Source organism: Rhineura floridana, chromosome 1 (assembly GCF_030035675.1).
Source record: "Rhineura floridana isolate rRhiFlo1 chromosome 1, rRhiFlo1.hap2, whole genome shotgun sequence".
Lineage (NCBI taxonomy): Eukaryota > Metazoa > Chordata > Lepidosauria > Squamata > Rhineuridae > Rhineura > Rhineura floridana.
Genome location: NC_084480.1, coordinates 125766440 through 125791589, shown reverse-complemented (window position 1 = coordinate 125791589; position 25150 = coordinate 125766440). Strand labels below are relative to the sequence as shown.

The following is a 25150-nucleotide window of genomic DNA, read 5'->3' as shown; positions in this document are numbered from 1 at the left end:
CGGGGAGCTGGATCCCGGAGAGTTGGGAGAAGAGTATTCGGATGGATGGCAGAGGGAAGGGGGAGGAACTTCCCCCCTTTGGAGCGAAGACGAAACAGAGGAACTGCCAGTGATAAGGTCGCTTAGCAACGGGGAGCCTGAGCCCTCCCTGGACATTCTCACGCCTCCCCCTCTTTCAGGCTCAGAGCAAGAGGGGAAAGAGGGAGGGCTGCTCACAGCCGAAAAGCGGGGAGGCAGTTTACCATCAGCCCCTCCCCTATCCCCCATCCTGGAATCGGAAACTTCAGAAGAGGAGGGGGTGATGCTTCCCCCCTCACCGCGCACACGCAGACAGCTGAAAAGACAGGAGAGAAGGGGGGAAGGCGGGCAGTACCTGAGGGGCAGTTAAGGAGGAGCGAAAGATTGTGCGCCCGTTTGGCCCCTTCTTAAAGAACAGGCGGGAAGAAGTCCCTTGCTCTGTCAACTTTCTCCCAATGCCGCAGGACCTGTATCCCTGTATTGAGTCATGAGAAAACGCAGTCTTTGTTTGGACATTACCCTAATAAAACACGAATTAACTACAATCGTTGGTCTGGTTCCTGAGTCACATCCTGGGCCTGACAGCGAGCCTCTCCAGAAGGATACCATGGTCGATGGTATCAAAAGCCGCTGAGAGATCAAGGAGAATCAGCAGAGTTACACTCCCTCTGTCTTTCTCCCGACATAGGTCATCATACAGGGCGACCAAGTCTGTCTCAGTGCCGAAACCGGGCCTGAAACCCGATTGAAATGGATCTAGATAATCAGTTTCATCCAAAAGCGCCTGGAGTTGGCCAGCAACCACTCGTTCCAAGATCTTGCCCAGGAATGGAACATTTGCTACCGGTCTGTAGCTGTTGAAATTTTCTGGGTCCAAGGAAGGTTTTTTCAGGAGTGGTCTTACTTCCACCTCCTTTAGACAGCCAGGGACCACTCCCTCTCGTAAAGAGGTGTTTATCACTTCCCTGGCCCAGACAGCTGTTCCATCCCTGCTAGCTTTTATAAGCCAAGAGGGGCAAGGATCTAGTACCGAAGTGGTTGCACGTGCCTGTCCAAGCACCTTGTCCACATCCTCGAGCTGAACCAACTGAAACTCATCCAATAAAACATGACAAGACTGTGCTCTGGACACCTCAATAGGGTCAACTGCTATAAACTGGGAGTCTAAGTCCCGATGGATGCATAAGATCTTATTCTGGAAGTGTCCAGCAAACTCATTACAGCGGGCCACCGATGACTCAACCAAGTCCTGAGGGCCAGAATGAAGTAACCCTCGGACAACTTTAAAAAGCTCCGCTTGGCTGGAAAGAGATGACTTAATGGTGGCAGCGAAGTATTGTTTCTTCGCCACCCTCACCACTTCTAGATACAGCTTAGTGGAAGCACTTACCAGCGCATGATTGCATCCATCGGGAGTTCGCCTCCACTTCCGCTCAAGCCGTCTCCTATTTTGTTTCATTGCTCTCAGCTCTGGGGTATACCACGGAGCTGCATGAGCTCTACACAGGAGAGGGCGCGCAGGAGCAATCGTGTCAACAGCCCGAGTCATCTCCGCATTCCACAGTTCGACCAGGGCATCTACAGGAGCGCCAGTCTTCCCAGCCGGAAAATCCCCCAGAGCCCTTTGAAAACCTTCAGGATTCATTAGTCTCCGGGGGTGGACCAATTTAATAGGTCCCCCACCCTTGCAGAGGGGAAAGGCCACTGTAAGTCTAAACTTCAGCAAGCGGTGATCTGTCCATGACAAAGGGAGAGATGTAAAACTCCCTACATCCAGATGACGATCCCCATGTCCAGTCGCAAATATAAGATCTAGAGTGTGCCCCGATACATGTGTTGGGCCACTAACATGTTGGGACAGCCCCATGGTTGTCATGGAAGCCATGAAGTCCTGAGCTGCCCCGGATAAAGTAGCCTCAGCGTGAATGTTAACATCCCCCAGAACCAATAGTCTGGGGGATCTCAGCAACACGTCCGAGACCACCTCCGGCAGCTCAGTTAGGGAAGCCGTTGGGCAGCAGGGTGGGCGGTACACCAACAAGAATCCCAGTCTGCCCCTCTGGCCCAACACAAGGTGCAAACACTCCAGACCAGTAACTACATGGACATGGTGCTTGATGAGTGAGATGGAACTCTTATAGACCACAGCGACCCCACCTCCCCGATCCTCGGATCTACCATGATGCTGAACCAAGTACCCCAGTGGGCAGAGCTGGGAAAGACTGACTCCTCCCTGTTCACCCACCCAGGTCTTGGTTATACATGCCAGATCGGCTGCCTCATCCATGATCAAGTCATGGACGAGGGAGGTTTTGTTATGTACCGATCTGGCATTTAAAAGCGGCAACTGGAGATCCAAGAGTTGGCTGAGAGGACAACCAACAGTCCTGCAGGTGTGAGAAGGACCGGAACAAGACACAGCCACAACATGTCTGGGCCGCGTTCACCTTAACTGGCACGTCCTACGCACAACGCCATACCTCCCTCTGCCCGTCACTACACTAATTGGGGGCCCCTCAAGTCCCCCCGATTGATGAGAGACCCTCTTCCCCAGGCACATGATAAAACTATATACAACACACTCCCGCACTCACGTCAAACCCAGTTACATATATATGTCAACAGTCTTCCAAGAGCCAAACATCCCAACATAGCCCACACACTGCACCCACTGTCAGCAGCACCAGAGGAGCTCCTTGGCTAGCAAAACCTCATCATCAGATGATATTAAAATGATGAGAATGTATATAAAACTATATACCACACACATCCACACTCACATCAAAACCAGATTACATATATATATCACAGTCTTCCAAGAGCCAAACATACCAACACAACCCACACACTACACCCACAGACAGCGACACCAAAGGAACTCCTTGCCTAGCAAAACCTCATCATCAGATGAAATTAAAATGATGAGAATGCATCAGATAGTCTCAGCAAGACAGGTGGCTGGGCAAAAAACATCAACCGCAAGCAGGAAAAGCGGTAGTGACGGGGCCACAGGACAGACCCGGGCCGCAGCAAAAACACAAAGCTGCAGCGACAACATCTTCCAGCATGCCCAGCAACTCTGCCTCCCAGTCGCATCCAACCAGTCGCCCTCTTCTCTCCTTCTCAGTCCTGGACCTTCGTCGCGATGGAAGGGGGTCGTCGATGTCAGAGCCTCTCCTCCTCTGCACCATAGACGAAGGCTCCGGCAGACGAAGCAAGAAAGCCGCAATCTCCAGGCCGTCGTGTCTCATCTGCCGCCGATCACTCAAGATCACCCGATGAACACAACCGGCAGCAGCGTCAGGGCACAAGCCGCAGCGAAGAAAACAAGCCGAGGAAGACAGGATACAACCCAGCCCAGACGACCGGCCACAACAGCGACGGGCAGCAACAGCAGCAGAGCAGTAAAAGCAGTGGCAGCGGAAAACCCAGCGAGAACACAGCAACAGTTGTAGCGGCAAAAACGACGAAGACGGCAACAAAAGCCCCAGCCGCAACACAGCCCGAGACCGGTGCGGCCGCGGCACCGAGAGAGCTGACACAAGCCGACACAAGCTGACACAAGCCGGGGAGGGATAAGAGGCAAAAACACACCCGCTACAACAACACTGGCCACACCGAAGAGCAAACAGATGTCAGCAGCAGAGAGGTGGAAGGCCGCCACCATCCCCGGACTAAATTAGCTGTGTCTAAGCTGAATGTTGGAAGATTCAGGACAGACAAAAGGAAGTACTTCTTTACTCAGCGCATAGTTAAACTATGGAATTTGCTCCCACAAGATGCAGTAATGGCCACCAGCTTGGATGGCTTTAAAAGAAGATTAGACAAATTCATGGAGGACGGGGCTATCAATGGCTACTAGCCGTGATGGCTGTGCTCTGCCACCCTAGTCAGAGGCAGTATGTTTCTGAAAACCAGTTGCCGGAAGCCTCAGGAGGGGAGAGTGTTCTTGCACTCGGGTCCTGCTTGCGGGCTTCCCCCAGGCACCTGGTTGGCCACTGTGAGAACGGGATGCTGGACTAGATGGGCCACTGGCCTGATCCAGCAGGCTCTTCTTATGTTCTTATGTTCTCTGTGCAGTTGGGGATCCTGTTAAAGCAGAGGTCCTGATTTCATGGAGAATTCTACTCAAGTTCAAGTGAAAATGTGTAAAAGCCCCCTTCAGGCATTCCCCACTCAACACAGGAAGTGACTAGGGACTGAGTGAACAGGGCTTATGTACACAAAGACATTGGGCAGAGCTTGCAATTGTGACCCTGTCCATGGAGTGAGCATTTGCATGTTGAGGCAAATGCCTGAGCATGTCTTTCCAGAATTTGGGGGAATGGCCATAGCTCAATGGTAAAGCATCTGCACTGCATGCAGATGGTCCCAGGCTCAATCCCCAGCATCTCCAAGTAGGGCTGGGAATGTCTACTGCCTGAAACCGTGGAGACCAGCTGCGAGTCAGAATAAATAATGCCCCTCCACTCTCACTCTTCCTCAATGCACATGGGATCTAGAATGCTTGAAAGGGGGCAGATATTTGGATCAGACCTAGATCAGAAATGTGGATATAAATTGGATGTGCTTGTAGATGCCATCCCTCCTCGCTGCATTGTTTTCTATGGGATGCACATCTTCCCCCACATTCTGGTGCTGCTCTATTTACGTACAGTATAACAATGCACAACTAAAACTGGACCTTGGTACTGGTCTAAATATTCGCAAGAATTCCCAGGACTTCACAACTATGCACAGTCAAAAATCAAATACAAAAGGGATTATCAGATGTTCATCCTTTTAGATCACGTTAATAATCAATGGAATGAAAACAAGCTGGATTGTCCTCTATAGAATAAATCAACTAATTTTATAGTAAATATAAATCATAAATACATTATTTATAATTTCACTATTTCATAGTATAGCTGTTACTTGTTAATTCATACTTTGAGATTCACAAGGTTTACCATCATGTCGTTTCTGGCAAGTTGACTGCATCTTATGTATTCCTTTGGCAGTGGAATGTAAGTTTTTTCTTCCAATTAGAAAAAAAATTCCTGAAGAGAATTAAATGAAGTCTCATTATTCAGCTTTCAGTATTCATCAAAAGACACTTGTGCTAAAAAAGTTGAGACACAAATGAGAAAAAGACATACTGTTGCAGTCTACGTCCCACTCCCAAAGTGTGTACAAAAGAATTCCTGATGAGTTCATGCTTATATACAAACAACAAAGAGGTTTTGTTTTTTTTCAAATCTAGCCTTGTTTTTAACCTTGATATAAAAAGTAATGGAAATTTCTGTTTGAACCAATTAACTTAAAACAAGATAACATTGCCAGAAGCACATTTTTGTGGTGCTTTAATGTTAATAACTGCCAGTGTTTCATATGTTTAGCGTTACATCTACATCTCCAAATTAACTCTGCACAATTACAGGAACTATTCCCCTGATAAATCCCATATCCACACACACTGCCTTCTTTGTCTTAATGATCCTACATACAGGGTTGCCATCTCCCAGTTCCCCAATCTTGGCTGGCCACATTTGCATATTATGCAAATTGTTTGCTAATTATGCAAATAAAGCACATTAATTTGGGCATTTTCTATCCATTGCTTTGTGTTTGCTCCTGGTACAACCCACAGAAGTTGTAGAAGAAACAGTGCAGGGTTATCTGGCTATTTGCTCATTTCATCAAAGAGTAACCTGTCTTCATATATCCTGCCTGACCTTTTCTCCTCTGAGAATACAGCAAAGCGTGTTGGAGAATCATATTCCTATTGTACCTGCTTCTGCTGGTCTAGCAACGTGGAGCTGTGTGCGTCCTCCTCTTCCTCCTTCATTATGTGAAAATAGAAATTCTGTGTCTGCCAAGAAGCATCTTGTTGTTTCTCTCCAAACCTGAACCCATGGTTGTTGTGTATTGTCCCTAAAGCCAAAGTATCATTGTCTATTTCAGGGTGAGGTTGCTTCCAGCCAACCTGTTTATTGAACATTCATCCTGATTTGTTTGCACGCAGTTTACAGGGAGGTCAGATAACGTTGGCTATTTATTGAACATACACTCTGATTTTTTTGTGGGACGATTATATGAGGTTGCATCAAGCAATTGTTATCCCACACTCTCCAGCACATTTTCATGTTACCTTCCTTATGGAAGAAAAAAAAATGTGAGGGAGTGGGTTTATTGCACAAGAACACCAAATCAACTAATTCTACAGCCTGGATTTGCTGGTATGTGATTGAATCCTATCTAAATATAGTTACAGTCTAGAAGTGCATTGAATTTGGAGGAAGGAGAACTATTTCATGTGCTTAAAATGTGTCATGGTGAAAGTTAGCCCACAAACAGTCTTTCCAGGTAGGCATCCGTCTTTTCTTCTCCTGTTTCAAAAGCTCTAGTAATATGTAGTCTATGCAGTTTATCTCCCATAGTGTCAGAAATAGGGGATCCATTAACCTAACTAAAAGATCCAAAGGGGCAATATTTCATGTAGTTGTGTAAGAAGAAAACCCAACAGGAGAACCCCTCTTCACGGGCAGGCTCTTTGCAATTGGAACCCCTGATTGTGTGGGCATCCCAGTCTCATGGAGCCCTTACTCACGAGCAGGGGCTTGCACATTGGGCTTCCTTCTCACACAACCACACGCAACACTCAGTTCATCGGGGGGGGGGAAGAGATGTGACACAAAGCCTGGGGCTAGAACTGGAGCCCCACTCCACTACAAGTTTATGTAGTGCACAAACAGGACTTCTATTCCTCCCCAAGTTGGAAACAGACAGAAGTGTTTAAATGTGCTGAAGATAGTCTGACAGAGCCGTTATTCTTCATAATATACATGTGCTCATTTCTTTCTGGTCAAGCAGGATTTGTAGGTTTATTGTATTGCATGCAAAACAAAAAACCAAAAAACTTGTAAAACCTGTCTAGCCAGTAGGATGGGGGGGGGGAGAATATGCACCCCTCAGGCAGTGCTGTTTCTATCATGCCGTGTTCAGCTGTCTGAGAAGACTGATGCCCATTTTTTGTAGCTCCAAGTAAGCTAGCATTCATAGATACTATATCTGGTATGCCCAGCCATTTTAATTAAGCTCATCTGTGCAATTCTGACTGAGTGGCATTTTTAAGCAATAGCAGTGATTATATCATACTTAGGGTCACTTTGTACTTTCTTTCTTAAGTGCTTACTTCCAGTGTTTTCAGCATGCATCTAAAAAATGAAATCTCTGTGGCGCTGCTTTGTATATCATACAGGTACAATAATCAAGGAATTATGGTTGGCTGCAGCTCACTTGTGAGTGTATACTCAGTGGCAAAACCATGTTTGCCTCAGCATAAATGTGCAAAATGGTTCTTAAGATTTGGGAAAATGAAAGTCATACAGATCAGTTTGGAGCTGCTTCTAAACTGACTGAAGAAATGCCCTGGTGTACCCCCCTCTCATGCACACACATCATCACCACCACACAAAAATACATCTCAGTCAAAACCCAGTTAGAGTGAGCAACCTATGAATATATACACACACACATAAACACACATCAGATTTTATTTATATATTCATAAGTTTCTTATATCAGCTTGTTTTTAATGTTGGGTTTTATTCTTTTTTATTAATATATTTGTAAGCTGCCTAGAGATTTTATGTCCATTTAACTAGTATATATATATATATATTTGCTAAATAAATAAAAATCCATGCATGTGAATGTGAGCTGTAGACTGAAAGCACATTATTTTAACTGCCAAAGATGTAATAAATCACTCTAAAATAACATTGGCACATATACATTCAGCCAACATGGTAGTTCCATAGTCTGTTGAATATATTGTTGCTAGATTGGGGGATTAGCCATTGCATATGCAGCACTAATTAACCCAGCCTTTATAAGCAGGCAGCGAATGTGTCACAGCGAAATGAAGGGGAGAGTCTGATCCTGATGCTTCTCTATAGCACATGTTGTAGCTCCTCTCCATAGTACATGTATTCTTGTATTCCTTTCCACATATTTTGTTCCCTTAGAGTAGCAGTCGGGGCTTCAAGGCTGCATTAGCCTGCTCTGAGGGGGAGGACATCTGGTTCCACAGTCAATCATCTTCCCCTAATTAGTACCCATTGCTCTTTACAGCTGGAAGAGGCAGAGAAAGAAAACTAGTAAAATGTAAAAGGATGAGTATTTTCTCCTGCAAACATCCCTTTGTAGCCTTTCCTGGGCACAAAACAGTTCAGAAAGATGAAGGACAAGCAGCATATCGAAGGCAGACAGATACAAAGAAGGAAATTCCCTTCTTTGCATGCCCTTCTGTCCAGCTAAGCTATTTCCCAGCTGAGGGGGAAAACAGAGGGGAAAGACACATTCTATGCTGTCTCTGTCCCCTCTCATTTTTTTCATGCCTGGAAATGGCTTGACAAAAGAAACTGGAAGTTCTATCTTTAGGTCTACCTATGTCATAAAAGGGTATCAATTTTAGACTACTTAAAGTGTCCCGGCTTCCCAACAAGAATCATGGGACTGTTTGATGAGGATGCTGAGAATTCTTTGCTAGACATTCTTAACATTGTCCCCAGAGAACTACACTTCCCAAGGTTCCCTGGGGTGAGTGAATGAGCAAAAAAGTAGATTGTCTGTATTATGTATATTCCAGTAGACAGAGTATAAACGTATTGCTTATTTTCATCATCACTCACACATTCTGTGAATCACCCTCCTGATGCCTGCACACATTCTGACCATGCACCCTGGAAGCTGCACACATTCAGCCCTTCAAATGGTTGGAAACCCTGGCCAGTCATTAGTCCATCTAGCTCAGTATTGTCTACTCTGATTTGCAGTGGCTCTCCAGGGTTTCAGGCAGGAGTTTCTCCCAGTCCTACATGCAGATACCATGAGTTGAACCTAGGACCTTCTGCTTGCAAGGTAGATGATCTACCACTGAGCTATAGTCCTTCCACAAGCATTTGTAAATGCTTCAAATGTGCTATTTGGTGGCTTTGTGGCATTATTCAAAAACTCTCATTTGCAAGGTCAGTGTTAGGGCTCAGCATCATTGGGCACCTGTCAAGCCCCACACCCTAGCAGCAATGTTAAGCCCTCAAGCCCCCTGGCCTGGCTGATCTTCCCTTCTAAGCAGCTGACTTTGTGGCCTCTCATCTGTATTTCATGAAGTATGCACGATGTGTTCCTTCCAAGCCCTCACTGAATGTATCCACCAAATTTTCCTTCCTTTTTTTAAGCTAGCGTTTCTCTGTGATATGTGCCTTCTGTCTGTCAAAACTGCAAATTCCCAAAGCCAGACATCTTTAAAGGAAACGGGATTGAACAAAATTACTCTGAACAAGGGGCAGATGAACTAGAAATCATGCTTAATGTGATGTGGTTTTATCTGTACATTTAATTTAATCTGCTATTTTATTTCGTTTACCCCAGAAGGGGACCGGTTTAAATAGGCTGTACTCAAGGCCAACTAAAACTGTCTTGTCAGAACCATCTATCTGACTTTGGAATAGTTGGCGAAGCACTCTGAAAAGAGAGCAGTTGCTATCACACCAAGCTAAGAGAGCAGCTCTCTGTGTTAACAGTTTACTGACACCAGAATGCCCTTACAAGTCACTCTTGTGTTTGAAAACATTCTGTAGAAATGATTAATAGATTCCACTAGTTCTGAAGCAGATATATGGAGTTCAGACTGCTTCAACCAACATGGCAATCACATGCCTGTTTAGAACAGCTGGTCAAATATATGAATTACAGATTCCACTGAGAACTTTTCTGTACATTGTGCAGTCTGAAGTGGTACCACTTTAAACAATAGGAGGAGATGACATATTTTTTAATGCTTCCTTACATAAAAGTTCATTATATGTAGTAAAGTAAAGCATCATAGAGTGGATTGCACAAAATCTTTCTGTCTCATGTGCTAGTTTATTATAGGTGCCATAGGCTCATTTGAGTCTGTCCTCATTTGAAGTAACCTCATCCCACTTTTTCTGACCCCACACTCCCACCTCCACATCAAGCACTGGGTTGACTGTAATGATTTATCACTGTGGTTTAAAGGGGTGACATGTTAAGCAGCCACATAGAATATATGATTGGCCTAAGCCCCCTCTATCCCTCATGGATCACCACTAAACATCACTCTCCCACCTGGACATCTCCATGGCACTTGTTTCCCACCCAGCTGATTTCAACTGAAACTGAGAAATAGAAAACTTTCATTTCTGTTCTTAAATTTGTACCTGAGATATACCAGCACTAACCCACAAAATTTGCCCAAGTATGTCAAGAGAACTTCCCTTTTCTTGTTTACTTACAAACGTCACTCTTATTCCATGTCACCTATGGCCTTTAAAAGTCATGCCAAGATATTTAATCAGACTAAATATTTTCAAGCAATGAAAGCATTGATTTATTGATCTAACCAAGCTTAACCAAGCTATGGATTAATAAAGCAATACTATGCACGTCTAGGATTCCTACACAACCTTTACACTGAGATATTTGGATGATGGCATCCTGAACTTTGTCATGAGTGTGCAGGTTAATTTGTTAAACCCATTAAAATCAGTAAAATCAGTATTATGTGGAGTACATTGAAGCTGGAGCTGCTCAGCTCTTAGAAGCATTTATTTGATTCTTAACTGCTAAACCCTGTTTTCAGTTCTTCTGTTCCACTTTTCCAAATAGTGAGTTTTCCTCTACCCAAGTTCAAAAATGAGAATGCATGAGTTCACACCCATTGGCTGAGCTGTCTGTTTGAACTTAAAGCATGGGATAATCTGTCAGCCTGTGCATCTCATAAAAATGAATAAGTAAGTTTGGTTTGGAGTGAGTCAAGATTAAATCCTGTGCACATTTGGTTGGAGGTAACCCCTACAGAGCACTGTGGGTGAACACAATGGGACTTATGCACAGGATCAGTCTCCATGTTGTTTTGTAAAGCTTTGCTGGAAAAGATTGGAAAAAAGAACCCCCAAATAATCAAAACAGTTGTTGCTACAGAGCCCTTTTCTCTCCTGCCAATTATCTCTGGTGCTGAAAGCATTCACTGTAATTGCTTTATTTGGTAATTGCTACTGATTATGTAGATATTGCTCTTAAGTGCAAGCCGAAGTAATGAACTTTTTAAAAAACTGAAAAACCTGTTATTCCCAAACACTGAGTGTTAGGCAGAGTACTGATAAGAGACAGCATGATTGAAACTGTTCTCAAATGTTACATACAGTTCATAGCAATATAGAAGTAAATCACCCTGTGGTGTCCATATAACATTTTTATTGTTTGTTTGATTTTGGTCCTTTTCAATACATCCATCTTGACATCCTTCAGCTCTCAGAAGGGAGGGGAAGTTGCCTGGTTTCTGTTTTGAGGAGGTACAGTAAATAGGGCACAGGATTTATATGAAGCCACAGGTAACATTTTCACAACAGTGGCATTTTGTTGAGACATCATCTTCCCAAACTCTTTCCAGCCAAGGACATAGCCTTGTTAATTGCATTATTAGCATTTGTCTATCATCCAGGAACCCAGGAAAGATATATAAGGAGGTATTTCATAGTGAATCAGAATATTTGACTGCTGCATTCAGACCAAGGTCTCCATTTGGATGACCTCCAGTCTGAATTATTGTAATGTGCTCTATGTGGGGCTGCCCTTGAGGCTGGTCTGGAGGCTGCTGCTGGTGCAAAATGCAGCAGCAAGACTGCTCACTGGGGCAGGGTATCTCCAACATGTCACCCCGCTGCTGAAAGAATTGCACCCGCTGCCCATTTGCTACCGGGCCAAGTTCAAGGTTCTAGTTTTGGTGTACAAAGCCCTATACAGCTCAGGACCAGGTACCTGAAAGACTGTCTTATCCCTTATATACCCAGTCGATCACTGCGCTCTGCATGTGAGGGCCTCCTGCAGATACCATCTTATCAGGAGGTCCGTTCTGCACAACATAGGAAATGGACCTTTAGTGTGGCAGCACCTACCCTGTGGAATTCCCTCCCTTTGAATATTAGGCAGGCATCATCTCTGCTATCTTTTCGGTGCCTTTTGAAGACTTTCCTGTTTCAACAAGTCTTTTAAGTTGAGACCTATCCCAGTCTGCGTCTGTGTTAGAATTGCTTTTAATATGTTTTCTTTAATAATATGTTTTAACCCTTTTTTAAAAAGATGTTTCTAAAGCTTTTTAAAAAAATGTTTTTAACGTTGTTTTGTTTTAATGTATTTTAAGGTCTGTTTTTATGATGTTTTAAAGTGTTTTTAGCACTTCTGTTTGCCATCCTGGGCTCCTGCTGGGAGGAAGGGCGGGATATAAATCAAATAATAAATCAAATAATAAATAAATAAACAAAATTTTATCCAGAAATTGTTCCCATGAGTGGCCAGCCAAATGTCTCAAAAGCAAACCATGAAGATGCTGCCCTTCCTTCCCCTTGTGTTCATTCCGAATATGAAGTAGAGGTATACCATTTCTGTGCATGGAGGTATCATCTAGCTATCGGAGCTAATTGTATCTTGATTGGCTAAACTGCAGTGATTATGCAGGGTCTTGGACCATGGCTGAATTCTACTAGGACTCCTCCAAATAACCTATTTATTGAGGATTCATCCTGATTTGCTTACACAAAACTTATGTGAAGGTTAGATTGTAGTTGTCTTTATTGAATGTTCAGTGTGATTTGTTATATGACATTAAGCATTCGTCTTGAATTGCTTGCAGAATGGTTATACGTCTTCCCACAATTTTCAGTGCATTTCTCCATCACTTTCCTAACTGAAAAAAGTCTGCGGTTTTTGTTTTTTGTTGTTGGTTTTTTAGAGTAGATCTGATGTATTGTAAACCTACATTTCCCAGTATGCCCCAATATTAATTTCTCCCACAAAATACTAACAGTTTGGAGGTGCCCATAGGGATTGATCTTGGGAATTTATACTAGCAAGACATGGGCCCCATGTTAGAGCTGTTGTTTAGGCTGTTAATATACTTGTGTTCAAAATAATTGAAACAACAATTCTCATGCAAGAAGTTATAATTCAACAAAAGTAGATGCAAGAGTAAAAATGGATGCTTAAAATGGGTGCTTAAAAGTACAATTAAAAACCTTAAGGCACTATGTAGTGATGTCATTATGATGTTAGCTCTTTTTTTAAAAAAATAATTTTTATTCAAAGTTTCAGAAAACAAAACAAAACAAAATCAAAAACAAAAACATAATAGTACAATAAAAATCTTGACTTCCGATTTGTCGCAGATCAGCTATAAGTACCGTATATTCCGGCGTATAAGACGACTGGGCGTATAAGACGACCCCCAACTTTTCCAGTTAAAATATAGAGTTTGGGATATACTCGCCGTATAAGACCGCCCCTCTTCCAATGCACACCAAATAAAAATTAAAAAAACATCAGATTTGATTTCAATATGGTAATTTTAATTCAAATGCTTATGACATGCAGGTACTTAGCAGGAAAACTGTCACTTACAAACATAAGGCTGTTTGTCATCAAACATGTAAACATAAAACAGTGCAAGTGGATTAAACTTTTCCTAATTCACTCTAAAGCTGAAAGGAAGGATAAGACAATAAACCCATGGGAGCTGCCATGCTGTTTGTTTTCTAAGCTGACAACCAAACAGTTTCCCTTTAAAAGCCTTCAAAATCCTCCTGTTCGTCATCTGATATCATAAGTACATCAATGACATCTTGTGATACATTTGTAAGGCAGTCATCGTATGGATCGAATTCTGTATCAGATGGTGTGGTCTCAGCTTCGGCTTCCTCTTCATCTTGCCACAAGTAGTCGTCCTCCATACCATCTAATGAATTTGATATGCCACACTTCTTGAAAGACTTGATTACTGTTTCTGCATCAATATCATTCCAGGCTTTTATGACAAACTTGCACAAAACATCCAACTGTGGAGCACGCATGTTTCCTCCTTTTGTGAATGACTTTTCGCCGCTAACCATCCATTCATTCCATTGTTCTCGAATGCGATCTTTAAATGGCTTGTTTAGGCACACATCCAGTGGCTGTACCAACGATGTCAATCCTGCAGGAATAACTGCCGCATCTGTGTTTAGTCTTGCAAGCCTTTGCTTGGTGCTGGGAGTTAAATGAGCCCTGAACATATCCCACACCAGTAGACTACGTTTTTGAATAAGTCCACCTGGTCGCCTGCTCCATACATTATCAAGCCATAGCTTTACCCCTTCTTCATCCATCCAGCCTTTTTCATTCACATGTACAAAACAACCAACAGGGAACTTGAGTTTCGGCATTGTTTTTCTTTTAAAAATATTCATTGGTCTCAGTTTGGCGCCATCAGCTGTGCATCCTAATACCACTGTAAAACTGGACTTCTCATGTCCTGTTGTTTTAATTAAAATTGTTTTTTCACTTTTTTGATGGACAGTTTTATTTCCAACCATATCAAAATTCATTGGAGTTTCATCCATATTTCCAATACTACTTAATGCATAGCCATGTTTAGTGCGCTGTTGTATTACGTATCGATGGAAACTATTTACTTTGCTATCAAGATCTGCAGGTAATTTTTGGGCAACTTTCGTCTTTTGCCTCAGTACCAAATTATGCCTTCCCATGAATCTAGTACACCAGGATACAGTGGCCTTAAATCTGTTGCTGTGATCTGGGTTAGATTTGGCACACTGAAGTGCAAACAAACGTATTTTATTTCGTGTCACTACATAACCGTTTTGGCGATGCTCATTCACCATGTCTGCTACATGTTTTTCGAGTTCTGGCCAATGTGGGGTGCCTCTTCTTAATGCACACTTACCCCTTGGCATACTCTTTAATGCTTTTTCATTTGCTTTCCAGTCCCGAACCATCTTTTCTGTTACTCCATATTGTCTTGCAGCAGCGCAGTTATTATGTTCCATGGCAAAGTTTACAACTTTAAGTTTGAAACTGGCTTCATATTTCTTTCTTCTTCCTGGTGGAGCCATGATGGGGTTTTGACTGTTGGACATTTGTATACTGTACTGTATGTACTGGTGCTATACTGTATGAACAGGTACAGATACTGGTCTTAGAACAGGCGCAGTACACGGCACACAACTGGGGCAGAATGCACTGGCTGATGTACACTGTCACGATGGGGCAGAATGTACACTTGGCGTAAAAGGTAATATTGCACAGGATTGCACAGTATCAAAAGCTTTGGAGGATATATAGCCAAATAGCTTTGTATGTAGTCAACAGTCTGACACACTATCAGTTGACCTGGTGTACAGTCAGTGAAGTATCACCAGTGTTGCAGCAAAAAGAGTCTTTATACTGGTGCAGATAAGCGCAGTAACTGAATAGTTGCCAGGGTCAGTCGCAGAGATTGGGTTAGTGAAGTACTTCCTATCTGCAGCACATACACAGGGAGCTGCTAACACACAGGTAGCTTAACAAAAAGCTGGGTCCCGCTAACCCCAGCCCGTGAGAGAGAAAAACCCTCCCCTTTGCAATGCTAATGGGCTCTCAGAGAGAATGGGAAAAAATGGCCATTAAAATGGCGCCCGTAGAAAAAGCAGGAAAATCGAACAAGAATGACGTTTATTTTGCCCAGCAACAACTGTTAAAAAACGTAATGAGCAGTGGCGGGCAGAAAAGAATGGCATCTGAAATTTTAACTGTAAAATTAGAGAGAGCCACCACGGTAGAATACGGCCATGGGACTGAACAACTTAATCGCGGCTGGTGGAAATATGCTAGAAAAAACTCCGTAAAGGAGGCAGTACAGCCTGTAAACTCCCGTAGCCGAAGAAAAATCGACCAACAGGCAAAGCGCAGCCGCGGGCTGAGAGGACTGTCTAGGGCAGAAACAAAGCGCCGCGGACGAGGAGCAAGGCAGCCCAAGCAAGAGGAGCCACCAAAAGGGGAAGGCAAAGAGCCGCAGACACAGGCTCCAGACGGGGAACTAAAGCGCCGCCCGTAAAAATCAAAGACGAAGGAAGCCGCAGCCTCAGGCTCCCAATCGTCAGGCACAAAGGGAAAAAATGGCAAAAAAGGGCTGGAGAAAATCAAAGACGAAAGAAGCCGCAACCGCAGGCTCCCGATCGTCAGGGCACAAAGGGAGGATCGGTAGAGAAAAAGGGGGTCAGAGGCTGTAGCCGCAGCTCCTGGCCAAGCTGCGTCCGCCGCTGAGGCGAGAGACCGCACACACACACCCAGCAAGGAGGAGAAATTAACAAGGAAATTGACACACAAGCAAAAAGAACACGGCACCCCAAGCCAGCAGCAACCACACACACCCGCACTCTCGACACAAGTAAGGTGGGGTAATAAGTGGTAGATGGTAGACGACACCCGGCGTATAAGACGACCCCCGACTTTGGAGAAGATTTTCCGGGGTTAAAAAGTCATCTTATACGCCGGAATATACGGTATATAATATATATCAAACCTGTCCCTTAATACATACAAGATCACTTTTCTCCATGGGCTATCTTAATTAATCATCAAATCCCATTATCATCATTTCATTTTGATCTTTCAGCAAAAAGTCTAAGAGAGGCTTCCATTCCTTAAGAAATGTATCTGTTGATTTTTCTCTAAGTAACCATGTCAATTTATCCATCTCTACTAAGTCCATTAATTTCAATAACCATTCTTCCGTTGTTGGTGTTGATTCCATTTTCCACTTTTGTGCATATAATAATCTTGCTGCCGTAATCATATATAATATTATTCTTCCATATTTCTTTTCTATTTGTTTATCCATAAAACCCAATAAAAAAAATTCTGGCTTTAATTGAATATTTATCTTTAGAATTTTTTGCATCATCCTACCTATCTGTGCCCAAAATGATTTCGCCTGTTTACACAACCACCACATATGATAAAATGATCCTTCTTGGTGTTTACATTTCCAACAAACATTAGGAACATTGCTATACATTTTTGACAACTTTTCTGGAGTCATGTACCAACGATACATCATTTTATAAAAATTTTCTTTAAGATTGTAACATAGTGTAAATTTCAATCCTTTTTTCCACATATTTTCCCATTGATCCATTTGTATGTTATAACCAAAAAAAATTGCCCATTTTACCATACACTCTTTTACTTGTTCTTCTTCCATTTCCATTTTTAACAAAAGTTTATACATTTTCGCAATTATACATTCATCATTTGTACACAGACATATTTCAAAATCAGATTTACATTTCAAAACCATACATTTTCTTATCCATTTTATATCTTTCCAACAATTGTAAATAGGCAAACCATTGAGAACTATATCCTTCCTTTATTAGTTGTTCTCTCTGTTTCATTATATATTCTCCATGCACATTTTCTAATAGTTCTTGATAAGTTAACCATTTCTCTTTTCCGGCCATTTCTCTTCTATAGAACGCTTCTTGACTTGAGACACATAATGGTATTTTGGAACAAAACCTTGGTTTATATCTATTCCATATTTTCAACAGAGGACGTCTTATAAAATGATTATTAAAGTCCACATTAACTTTTACTTTGTCATACCATAGATATCCATGCCATCCCCACTTCAGGTTGTGGCCCTCCAAATCCAATAGTCTTTTATTCCTCAGTAAAATCCATTCTTTTATCCAGACCAAACAACAAGCAGCAAAATAAAGTCTCAGATTTGGTAGTCCCAATCCTCCTCTTTCTTTGGAATCTTGTAATAGTTTAAATTTAACTCTTGGTTTTTTTCCCTGCCATACAAATTTAGAAATATCTTTTTGCCATTGTTTAAAAGGTAAATCGGAGGATATTACAGGTATTGTTTGAAAGAAAAACATCATTCTCGGTAATACATTCATTTTTATCACAGATATTCTACCCATTAATGACAATTGTAGTTTATCCCATCTTGACATATCTTTCTTAATCTCTGTCCATAATTTTTCATAATTATTATGAAACAACTTTGAATTTTTATTTGTCATAATAATACCTAGATATTTCAACTTTTTCTCTATTGTGAAATCTGTCTTGTCCATTAACTCTTTTTGTTCCCTTAGAGATAAATTTTTCACCAACATCTTTGTTTTTTTATTATTAATCTTAAATCCTGCTAACGGTCCAAATTCTTTTAATTTATCCATCAATACATTAATTCCTTCCAAAGGATTTTCTAATACAATCATCAGGTCATCAGCAAATGCTCTCAGTTTATATACTTCTTTTTTTATCTTTAATCCCGAAATCCTTTTATCTTGCCTTATATCTCTAAGCAGCACTTCTAAGACCAAGATAAATAAAAGGGGAGATAACGGACATCCCTGTCTTGTACCCTTTTGTATTTCACATGAATCTGTTAAGCCCCCGTTGACAATTATCTGTGCCTTCTGAGATGTATAAATCGATCTAATCCATTTAATAAAATTATCTCCAAAATCCATTTGCTCCAGAACCTTAAACATAAATTTCCAATTCAAATTATCAAACACTTTCTCAGCATCTAAAAAGATCAAAGCTGCTTGTTTATCATTTCGTTGTTCTAAATATTCCAACACATTCAAAACATTCCTGACGTTATCACGTAGTTGTCTTTTAAGTAAAAAACCCGATTGATCTTCCTGGATAAATTGTTGCAATATTATTTTCATTCTTTCTGCCAAAATCATTGTAAATATTTTATAATCATTATTCAATAAAGATATCGGCCGATAATTTTTTGTTTTAGTTAGGTCCTGCTCCTCTTTAGGTATTAATGTTATATTAGCATTTTTCCAACTATCAGGAATCTTCCCCTCTTGCAAAATAGAATTCATTGTATACTGTAAAGGTAACAAGAGTTCCTCCTCTAAACATTTGTAGTACACTGCTGATAAGCCATCCGGTCCTGGCGCCTTTCCTAATTTAATTTTACTTATAGCTTCAGATATCTCTCTTGACGTGATAGGGCCATTAATAGCTTGTCTCTGAAAATCTGTAATTTTAGGCAAATTCTGTTTAGATATGTACTCTTCTATTTTTTCAGAGGGAATTTCCTGACACTTGTATAAAGTTGAATAATATTGATGAAAAACCTTTTGAATTTTTGCGTTATCCGTCAACATCTCTTCTCCTTCTTGTATCTTTAAAATAAGATTTTTTTGTCGTTCTTTTCTTAATTTATATGCTAACCATTTCCCTGGTTTATTTGCAAATTCAAAAGTCCTTTGTTTAGCAAAATTTATTTTCCTTTCAATTTCTCTCACTGTCAGCATTGATACTTGATTCTGTAACATTTTAATTTGATTTACAATAAAAACTTTAGTTGGATTCTTTTTCAATTCTTCCTCTTTTTGTTTTATTTCTTCCAAGATTAATTGCATTTTCTGTTGTTTCTTCTTTTTTAATTCAGAGTTGCATTTAATAAAATATCCCCTCATGAATGCTTTACTTGTATCCCAAACAATATTTTCATCTGTTCCTTTATGTAAATTATGTTCAAAAAACTATTTTAATTTCTTCTTACATTCTTGTACTACTTTATCATTCTGTAATAAAGATTCATTTAGTCTCCATCTAAATCCAAGATTTTTCTTTTTAAAAGTTAATATCACAGGATTATGATCAGAGAAAGTTTTTGGTAATATGTCCATCTTGGAGATGTCTTTCACTAGATTTTTAGACATCCAAATCATGTCAATTCTCGAGAATGCTTTGTGTCTTTCTGAAAAATAAGTGAATTCCTTTGCGTTATCATTTATGTATCTCCAGGTATCCACCAATTCTAAATTTTCCATCAACTCAAAGCAAATCTTCGGTAGTTTACCCTGTGTCTCTTTAATGTTTTTCTCAGAAAGTCTGTCAATTTGTGGTGAGATTACTCCATTCCAATCACCCATAACACACCAGTGATCATATGAGAAATCTAACAATTTTTCCATAAGTCCCGTGTAAAACCTTGTTTTATCTTCATTGGGGGCATAGATACCCACTATCAAAATTTTTATCCCCTGTAAGGTAATTTCAACCCCCACAAATCTGCCACTATCATCCGATAATATCAATTTAGGAGACAATTGTGGGTTAACATAGAGAACAACACCATTTATTTTTTTCAATCCAGCCGAAATAAATTCTTCACCCAAATTTTTACAAATCAAATATTTGGAATCTTTCTTCTTGATGTGAGTTTCTTGTAAACAAATTTATATCCAATTTTAATTTTTTCAAATAGTGAAACACTTTCTCTTCTGCGGAGTATTGGCTCCATTTATATTCCAAGTTAGATTTTTGTAATCCATCTTCAAGCATGTATTTTAGAAAAGTCTGTACCTGTTGCTCCCATTGATCCATCCTCTTCTTTTCCTTCCTCTGCCTGTTCCTGTTGACTTTGTTTAATTTTGTCTTCTTCCATGTCTTTTGAAGCTTTTCTCAAGAAATCCCTTGCTTTTTGAACTGTATTCAATCGATACTTCTGTTGTCTAAATGTAAAGATCACTCCTTCAGGAACATCCCATCTAAATTGGATTTTGCATTGTTTAAGTTTTTCTGTAAAGAAAGCATATTCTTTTCTCTTGCGTAAAAGTCTAATAGGAATTTCCTTCATCACAAATATTTCCTTGCCATCAATTTTAAGGGCATTGTTAAAATGTTGTTGTAAAACCATATCTCTGGTCCTCTTTTTTACAAAATGGACAAGCACATCTCTTGGAATTTTTTTCATTATTGCATATCTGGAATTAATTCTGTAAACTTTGTCTATTTCAAATTCCCATCAAATCTTCATTCCAATCCAAAAATTTTACCAAGGCGTTAACAATTTTATCTCTGATATCTTCACCTGTATCCTCAGGAATTGCACGAAATCTCAAACAATGTTCTTTATCTCTAAGTTCCATCACAGCCATATAGTCCAAGTTTTTTTCCAGTTCCACATTTAATATATCTGTTCTGTTCTCCAAGGTTTGCACCTTTCCTTTAGTATTTTTTACATCCTCAGTTACTTGTCCAATTGTACCTTTAATCTCGTCCACTTCTTTTCTCATATGGTCCTTTATATCTTTCAGTTCTTGTTGCATTTTGCCAAATTCAGCTTTCATCTCCTGTCTGTCCTGTATCATTTCTTGTTTCAGGTCATTAATCCCATCCATTATTTTCTGAAGCATATCTGGGGAGATAGCCCCTTCCTGTACATCAGTTGAACCTCTTCGCTCCAGAGCCTTAGCTGTTTTCCTGGTTGTCATTCTTAAAAGAAGCCTTTAATTTCTAATATTAACCACTGTTCCCAAACATAAAGGCAGTCTATTTCTTTTTTTTCCCAACAACAAAAGAGTTAATATTCCAAGCCTGTTGACTTCTGGCCAGCACAGTTCTTATCTCCCTCACGTCCAACAATGCAAAACAAATTTGGTTCACAGCACCGAACAATTAGTAACATACACGAACAGCAGATTCGTCCAAAGAAAGTAGTCCAAGAAAAAATAGTTCCAGATATATATCAATCAAATAATCATCTAAATTAGAGTTTCTTATTGGATAAGTTGCCCCTCATCCATTTTAATCTTTATAATTCCAAATTCAGGCCAGCTTTTTGCCATAAGAAAATTAAAATAAGTTGTTTAAATTTTCTTTCCTCCTCCTTAATTCCTTGTATAAAAGAGAAAGTGTAACTCACCCAGGTATTTTAGTTGCTGATTCTTAAACAAATCTCTTTTGCTGTAGTAATTTACGCCAAATGATAAGATTAGACAGAAGGAGGCTCGCCCGTTATAGATCATTTAAAAAAAAGAAGTCTCATTTTTTTCAGCCCAGCTTGCTGGAAGTCCTAACTCCGTCCTCGGCTGTTAGGTATACCTTCCTTTCCCAGGAGATTCCTGATCAATTCCAGCCACCGACAGCCCAACGAAGTTTTTGTGGATAATCTCTTCGGTTCACCCTTGCCTGGGAGAACATTACACCAGTCAAAGTTTCCTCTTGACTGGTTTTAAACTGAAAAAAGCTTCCTCTGAGACAGAGCTCTCTCAGAGGCAGCCACAGGCGGAGCAATCCTTCTGGGAAGTCATGATGTTAGCTCTTTAATTCCTGACCAAAATGTCCAGGGAAGTGATATGAAAATTCCCTGAGAAATGTTGCTTGTCTTAATCAAAACTCTCCCAGCTCCCTCAAAACTTTGCAATAGTTTTTTCACCACCCACTCAGGAATCTCTAAATATACCTTGAATTATGTAGAAATTCAGTGGCAAAGGGATATATATTGGGGTAGGGATCAAAACTATTCTTCAGATAATAATAATAATAATAATAATAATAATTTAATTTTTAGGCCGCCTATCTGGCCGGAGCCACTCTAGGCGGCGTACATATTAAATTCAATAAAATACAATAATACAGTAAATACAATAAATACAATAAATACAATAAATACAAATAATCAACAGTGACAAAATAGCAGCAAATGTAGTACATAGCAATGGGCATTAAGTATATAATTAGCCCATCCCAATCGTCCCAAAGGCCTGACCAAACAGCCAAGTTTTTAAGGCTCGGCGGAAGGTATCCAGGGAAGGAGCATATCGAAGATCGAACGGGAGAGAATTCCAAAGAGTGGGGGCCGCCACCGAAGAAGCCCTCTCTCTAGTCCCCACCAACCTAGCTACTTTTGTTGGTGGGATTGAGAGAAGGCCCTGCGTGGCGGATCTTGTCGGGCAGCATAGTTGGTGACGCTGGAGGTGCTCCTTCAGATAAACCGGGCCGAAACCATATAGGGATTTAAAGGTTAACACCAACACCTTGAATTGGGCCCGGAAAACTACTGGAAGCCAGTGTAGATTAAATAATACTGGTGTAATATGATCACGGCGATGGCTGTTTGTGAGTAAACGAGCCGCCGCATTCTGTACCAGTTGAAGTTTCCGGACCGTTTTCAGGGGTAACCCCACGTAGAGCACATTGCAGTAGTCTAATCGAGAGGTGACGAGGGCATGTACTACCAGTGGGAGCTGATGAACAGGGAGGTAGGGTTGCAGCCTGCATATGAGGTGTAGTTGGTACCAGGCTGCCCGGCTCACAGCCGAAATCTGAGCCTCCATGGACAGCCTGGAATCAAGAACAACCCCAAGGCTGCGGACCTGGTCCTTCAGGGGTAGTTGTACCCCATTAAACCTCAGGTCAACAGGACCCAGCCTACCCGTCTCCCACAAGCAGTACCTCAGTCTTGTCAGAATTTAGCTTCAGCCTGTTCCTTCCCATCCATCCACTCACGGATTCCAGGCACTTGGACATGGTCTCCACAGCCAACTTTGGTGAAGACTTAAACGAGAGATAGAGCTGTGTGTCATCCGCATATTGGTGACACCGCAGCCCAAATCTCCTGATGATAGATCCCAGCGGCTTCATATAGATGTTAAATAGCATGGGAGAGAGGATAGAACCCTGTGGCACTCCACAAGTGAGGGGCCAAGGGTCTGAAACCTCATCTCCCAATGCTACCTGTTGGTGCCTGTCAGAGAGAAAGGAACGGAACCACTGTAAAACAGTGCCTCCAATTCCCAGTCCTTCCAGGCGATCCATCAGGATACCGTGGTCAACGGTATCAAAAGCCGCTGAAAGATCTAGGTGGACAAGAAAGGTGAATTCTCCCCTATCTAATGCCCTCCTCATATCATCCACCAGAGCGACCAAGGCTGTTTCAGTTCCATGTCCAGTCCTGAAACCCGATTGGTATGGATCCAAATAATCCGTTTCATCCAAGTGTGCTGACATGTTTTGTTCTAAGCATGAACTTCTAAAATCACGTTAAAACTTCACTTGAGTTGAGATGTGATGTTGTGTTCTTGTGTGTTGTTGTATGCCTTCAAGTCGATTTTGACTTATGACGACCCTATGAACCAGAGACCTCCAATTGCATCTGTTATAAATCACCCTGATCAGATCTTGTAAGTTCAGGTCTGTGGCTTCCTTTATGAAATCAATCCATCTCTTGTTTGGCTTTCCTCTTTTTCTACTCCCTTCTGTTTTCCCCAGCATTATTGTCTTTTCTAGTGAATCATGTCTTCTTATGTAGTGTCCAAAGTATGATAACCTCAGTTTCATCATTTTAGCAAATGATAGTTCTGGTTTAATTTGTTCTAACACCCAACTGTTTGTCTTTTTCGTGATCCATAGTATTCCATAGTATGATCAAAGCTGTCCTTCAACACCACATTTCAAATGAGTTGCTTTTTCTCTTACCTGCTTTTTTCACTGTCCAACGTTCACATCCATACATAGAGATTGGGAATACCATGATCTGAATGATCCTGACTTTAGTGTTCAGCGATACATCTTTGCATTTGAGGACCTTTTCTAGTTCTCTCATAGCTACCCTGCCCAGTCCTAGCCTTCTTCTGATTTCTTGACTATTGTCTCCATTTTGCTTAATGACTGTGCCAAGGTATTGATAATGCTTGACAAGTTCAGTGTCCTCATTGTCAACTTTAAAGTTACATAAATCTTCTGTTGACATTACTTTAGTCTTCTTTGACATTCAGCTGTAGTCCTGCTTTCCCCTTTCCCCTTTAACTTTCATCAGCATTCGTTTCAGATCATTACTGGTTTCTGCTAGTAATATGGTATTGTCTGCATGTCTTAAATTATTAATACGTCTCCCTCATACTCTGGTCAATAGGCAGGTTGGTCTCCAAAGCTATGTATTCTGCTTGAAGCAGCTTTTGGGAAATAAGATGGGCTTCCTTCATTTGCCATGCTTCCATACCTGAATGTGCATGGCTCTCAGCTGGCATGATGAGAAAAGCACTTCTTCATGAAATATAGTGCATTAGAGGCCTTTTGAGACTACGCTGGTGAAGCAGACCCCTGCAACAAGCAGTATTGAACCCTCCCCTCATTAACTGGTGACTAGAGGGTTCAGTCCTGCAGGGTGCTGCTTCTCCAGCACGTTCCCTGTGGGGAATGCTCTGCTGAAGCTGTCCCATGCAGCCAGCAGTATTGTACTCTCTGCAGCAGAGAATAGAATCCTGCTGGGGTCTGCTTCACCAGCACATTCCTTTTGGGGAACACTCTGGTGAAGCAGACCCGTACCCCTGTGGGCCAACGTTGACAGGTAAGCAGGACTGCTGCCCACCTGTCTGTCACCTGATATTGTCATGATGTCAGATGACAGGTGGCTCTGCCCACCTATCAAAGTTGGCTTGTGGAGGTGGGGGAGGATAAAGATCCAGCCTGACAG

General features: G+C 41.4%; 1 protein-coding gene across 16 annotated transcripts in view; it reads left to right on the top strand.

The window, feature by feature from the left end:
* LINGO2 (leucine rich repeat and Ig domain containing 2) overlaps nucleotides 1-25150 on the top strand; it is a 982977-nt gene that overhangs the window by 777994 nt on the left and 179833 nt on the right. The gene's annotated exons all lie outside the window — the stretch shown is intronic.